This window comes from Cervus canadensis, chromosome 15 (genome assembly GCF_019320065.1).
Source record: "Cervus canadensis isolate Bull #8, Minnesota chromosome 15, ASM1932006v1, whole genome shotgun sequence".
Lineage (NCBI taxonomy): Eukaryota > Metazoa > Chordata > Mammalia > Artiodactyla > Cervidae > Cervus > Cervus canadensis.
In genome coordinates, this window is record NC_057400.1 from 57925604 (window position 1) to 57931603 (window position 6000).

Consider the following 6000-nt stretch of genomic DNA (forward strand, 5'->3'; position numbering starts at 1 on the left):
AGCCCAGAAGCTGTTGCTCGCTCTCGGGCGGCGGCGGCGGTGGCGGTCCCGCCGGGGCTGCGCTGGGGCTTCGCGCAGACGCTCTCCAGCGGTCTGCTGCAGCCCAGGCGGCGGCGGCGGCGGCCACAGCTCGGCCGGGTGCGGCCCCGGAACTGTCCAACTCCGGCGGGCGCGGGGCTGAGGCTCCCGCCGCGGCCCCCGCGCTGAGCGCCTGCGCGCCCTGCCTCGCCCAGGTGAGGGGCGTGTGCCCGGAGCCCGCTGGACGCGCCGGGCCGGGGCTGGGCTCGGGCCTGTCTCGGCAGACGCCCGGCGTCCGGCCTGGCCGCGGACCCCCGGGGTCGGACCCGCCAACGCCTCTCCCGCGCACCGGAGCTGGCGACGGTTCACCAGGCGGGGACTTGCCAGGCACACACCCTGGGGCGAATGAGGCGGGACCATTCGGGGGTTCGTTGACACTGCAGAGTCTCCCGCAGCATCGCCGCCTTTAAATCCCGCCTTTCCAGGCGTGCGCGCACCGCCAGGGAGAGGAGTCCGGGTCCCGATGAGGGGGGTCCTCGCGGTCTTCGGCCTCGGGGCCCTGGTCCCTGAAAACAGTTTCTTGACAACTGCAGAGGTCCCAAAACCGGGCTATCCAGCGGCGCGGGGGGAGTGGGGGGCGGGATCTTTCAAGTACTACCAGAGTGAAACTCTCTTCTTGGAGATCATCAGAACAACTATTTGTTTTTCCTCTTTGACCTGCTCTCGGCTCTAAGACACACCAAACAGCCTCCCCGTTTTTGGCGGAGCCGGGAAGGCCCGCAGCGCTAAAGGCATCGCAAGCTCGCCGCGGACCTAAAGGGCTCTTAAAAGGGGGGCTCTTGCTCCTCTGTATTTCTTTTCGGTGCTTGAGTTGTCAAAACTGTACCGTATCATCGGTTCCCCTGATGTAGGGCATCTTGCGAAAATAATGCAAACAGCAAGTGCTGGGTTCTGAAAGGGAGAGCGCTTGGACAGAAAACGTTTAAGGGGATAGGAAAAATAATTGTAGAAGAGCAGTTTTCTGAGATTACTGCTTTGGCCGGAGAAGTTCAAGAGGAATAAATGACAAGAGAGTTGTATTTTACAACAGATTTTTTTTCTTTTTTGGACCAGATGATTTTAAAATATTATTCTTTTATTCTCTTCTCAGATGATTGACACTAACTCCATCAATAATTAAGCCAGCAGCTGTTAATGCCTTGGCGTAACAGTCCAGGGTAAATATGTGAGCGTCCAGTCAAAGCCAGTGCTATTCTCCAGGGTGGGTTTGGGATTTGTCAGGCACACACGCGCATCATCCTCGAGCTTTAAGGGAGCGGTTTTTGCCTGCCTAGGAATTAAGGGTTATTGCAGGCACCTGAGGTACCAGTGTGAGAAGGAGCGTTATCTGACAGAAGTTTTTTATATTTTTAGAATTCCAAATATTTTCACGTCCGGGTAGGCATTCTCACTTCCTCATTACTAAGAGCAGGCACTTATTTGGTATGTTTATTCTGAAAAATTTACCCTATTTGATATTGCAACAGGAAGCCAGCACCAAAATTAAACCATTGTAACCCAGAAGACGGTGAGCTATGCTAACTCCTTAAACTGATTCTTACAAAATCATGGTTGTAAGGTCTCTCCCTGTACTGAAGGATATATAGAAAACGAGTCTTTCATGAGTCCCTGAAGGTCAGTAAGGTGGGGTTCTGGCAGACTGGGACTGGCAGGAAATTCCGGAGGCAAAAGCCTTCCAAGAGGAAAACACCCAGTTTCCACCGCCCTGCGCTTCAGAGCTGGGAACAGTGAGGTTTCTACTGAGCCTAGATAAGTATTGGTGTCTCCAGGTACCTCAAGCATAGGGCAAGGGGGAGGGGGCCTTTGAAACCTTAAGCCAACACCTTAGATTGCACTTGGAGGCAAATGAGTAACCTCTGCAGAGTGGAACACCTGTGAGAAGTGTTCCCTGTGGTGTGTGCAATTTAGCAGCATGTGCCTTTTTTATGTCCTGCACACTGCAACTATATCCTTCTCTCCTCCCTGTCTATTTTTAATCACCTAGAGCAAAGACTTATGGTAGAGAATAGTTTGAGGACTGCATTTCCTAACAACAGCTGAAAGAAGAATAAAATAGGTACAGATAACTCTCAGTTTTTCACCTGTGACATAACTGACTGTAAGCTCTGCCTTAATGTCCTTAGCCAGAGCAGGATTTAGGCCTCTGGATTCAAGCACTAGAATAATTGCAATGCCTCCTTTTGAAATGCACTTCAACTGGAAACAATAATAAACTAAAAAAAACCCCACAAGATTTAAATACATAAAAACAACAGCTCTCTAGAGATTTTCTGATTGCAGATTTGTGCCTACTGCGTATCTCGGCATTGCCTGTGCCTTGCCAGTGAGATCTGATGTAGGGGGTCCTGCTATCCTCAAACTCGCTCACCATCATTTTCCTAGAACCATTATTGCTCATTCCTGGCAGCAATGAAGTGAACCAACTCAGAGTGTTAGCCCTAGGATAGCTGCAACACAGAGGGATTGTGCAGCAAGAAGTGGTCCCTAAACCTTGAGAAGAAATATAGCAGAAAGGGATTAATTTGAGCCTGTTTCTACTATTTGTGTCAATGAGGTGTGTGATGTATTGCTTCCTATACATTGATGAACTTATGCAGACAAACTCCTTTTTATAACTGTTTATAAATCTATACTTTCCAGTGGGTAAAGAACTTGGTATTAGCAAGAAAAGTATCAACACATTTGAAGACTTCATCAACCACATAGTTTTACTTTCTAAGAAATGAATAGAGCCTATATATAAGAAATGGATAAATAAGATGTTATAAAACAAGGCCCTATAGATATTTTATTTAGATTGCTTTGCAGCCATCAGCAATTCTCTGGTCTCAGAACTAGGGGCCATATTTTGAAAACCACATGGTGGACACACAAGAAAACTAAAGTAAGAGTGTGTGTGTGGGTTAGTCGTTCAGTCATATCCGACTCTCTGCGACCCTATGGACTGTAGCCCGCCAGGCTCCTCTGTCCATGGAATTCTCCAGGCAGGAATACTAGAGTGGGTTGCCATTCCCTTCTCCAAGAGATCTTCCCAACCCAGCGATTGAACCTGCGTCTCCCGTATCGTGGGCAGACTTTTTACCGTCTGAGCCACCAGGGAAGCCCGGAAGTTTCACATTCCAAATTCAGCTCTCACTTTCAAACCCGGAAACCTTAGTTTCTTCATCCATAAGACAGGGCTTCCCAGGTGGTGCTAGTGGTAAAAAAAAGCTACCTGCCATTGCAGGAGACGTGGGTCCAATCCCTGGGTCAGGAAGATACCCTGCAGTAGGCGATGGCAACCTGCTCCAATATTCTTTTTTTTTTTTTCTTTAATAATTATTTTGGCTGTGCTGGGTCTTCACTGCTGCTCGAACCTTCTCTAGTTGCAGCAAGTGTGGGCCGCTCTTTGTTGCAGAGCATAGGCTCTAGCCTGTGTGGACTTCAGTAGCTGTAGCACATGGGATCAGTAGTTGTGGCTTTCAGGCTTTAGAGCATAGGCTCAATAGATGTGGCACCTGGGCTTAATTGTTCTGTGGCATCTGGGACCTTCCCGGATCAGGATCAAACCCATAGGTCCTGCATTGGCAGGCAGATTCTTTACCACTGAGCCACCAGGGAAGCCTCTACTCCAGAATTCTTGCCTGGAAAGTTCCATGAACAGAGGAGCCTGGCAAGCTACCATCCATGGGGCCGCAAAGAGTCGGACATGATTGAGCACACCAGAAGGGGCTAGTTATAACAGCCTGGTCTCAATGAGTTGCTGTAAAGATATAATGTATCTGAAACACTCTGAAAACTACACAGGTACCATTGGTTGAGAGCTGTCTTGCTCATAGTTTGCTTTTCCTCTATTGCTTTTGAGGTGTTCTGCAAACCTTCCCTCGAAGTGTCTTATAATTCCTGTTGAGCTCTTCAAAAATCTCCACTATGAATCTTTCCTGACAACTCTACTTGCAGGTGGCTCCAGGGTCATATAATGGGGATAGCGCAAGTTCTAGTGCTAAATGAGTGTGACTTGAGCTCTGGCTTAGTACTGACCACTAGCCACCTGATATTCTTCATTCCTTCTAACCTTCCATTTCCTCATCTGTAACGTGGGAAAATAAATATACCTTCATCATAGGAGTTATCCTAAGGATCAAAGCAAACAGGAAAGTATTTTTCAAACTATAGAAACACCTGACAAATGTTCATTGTGATTTATTTTAACAACTATCTGGGAAGTAAATAGGAGATTTATCTCCATATTAGGCAATAAGATCTAAAATGTCTTAGAAATACCAGAAAAATTATATATTTGTGTGTGTGTGTGTGTGTGTATATATATATATATTTATGGGATTTTCAGAGCAACTTACAACTAGATTGAAGATTGTGTATTTTTTTTAAATAGGCTGCTAAATTATATTTTTATACAAAGGTACATGAATATTGCAAATACCATAAAATCTTTCAGCTTCCACATATTATCAGAAATTAATGGAATGAATGTGACATTTGTTCTTAAAAGCTCCAACTCAAGTTCAACAAAAAATTCTGTTTTTGTTCAAAACCACTGATGTTATTACTTAAGATGTCTGCCTACTCAAGATAGATAACAATGAGTTGAAACACAAAATGTAGAATTGTTTTTAATCAGATAATTTTCATTCTCATTTTCTCATACATTTGATGAAACATATGAGATGGGACAGATAGCTCTTTAAGGTTAATGAATTGGTTTCATGCAGAAATTTTGACCCAGACATTTATTCTAAAAATATGAGTATAAAAAAGTGGAGGAAGTTGTTTTAAATGAAAATCTTAAGGCTATTTCTGAATTGTCAATTTGTGTTTTACATTTATCCCATTTCTAAACCTAACTGTATTATCATTTAAATCTAATTGGAGTATCTGCCTTTAGAAGAAGGGATATAAAACCCATTGCTAAATTTCAGACATCCTTGAGGAGATATGCTAGCCTTTTTTTCTCCCTATTCTAGGGGATTGTTTTTATGTAACTCACTAGTGTTCTATTCTGTGAGAAAGAATTGTCCTTTTAGCCTACAATTATTTTTTAATTAAAGATCGAGTTCCCTTTCATCTTTCTTTCCTACCTGAATGTTCTTAGCAGAGAATAGCCATGTATTGAAATTCCTTTCTTGCTAATATGTGTCCCCCCTTTTCACATTGAGCACATTATGATTTATCTTGATATTTTAAAATTAATTATTTTCCCTATGTGTGACCAAGATCTGTCTGTTTTTACCTTTTCCTCATAAAAGCTTATTTTCTTGAAATCTAGTGGGATTGGTGCTTTGCTGTGGCACTGTGCCCCCTTCTCTGAGGAAATAATATTTTTATGTCCAGAGGTGATTGATACTTAAAAGTATTCCTCCTGCACCCTAACCCCAGATTTGAGGTAGTAACTGTGACTCTTCTTATGCACCTGTCCCTTTGAAACTTAATCCAGCACTGCCTTGGGACCCAAGATGAGGGTTGCATGACTTCACAATACTCCCAAATCCTTCCCTGATGATATTGCAAGGTTATTACCTCAGTTAGCACATATTCCCCTTTGACTCTTTGCTCTGAAATGGATATAAAATAATTAATCTTCTTTGGACTGCATTTGCAATTATAATTTCCCTCCACTTTTTGTAAATCTGAAGATGTGGTGATACTCCTTTCAAAAACGTTGATCTATTTCTTACTTTTAGCATTTCATCCATGCCCTTGTGCATTTAACTCATAACCACCTGATAACTGGGGAAGCTCCCTGATGACTAAAACTTTTTGATTTAAAGTTGCATGGTTTCACGAGTTTTGCACTTTAACCTATGTCATAATTCTAGATAAATTATGAGTGTTGAACTTACTGTGTTGAATAATTTTCAAAAGCCTTCAGTATCTAAATAGCCAACACAGAGTTTACTGAGGAATACTGTGTCCCACGTACTA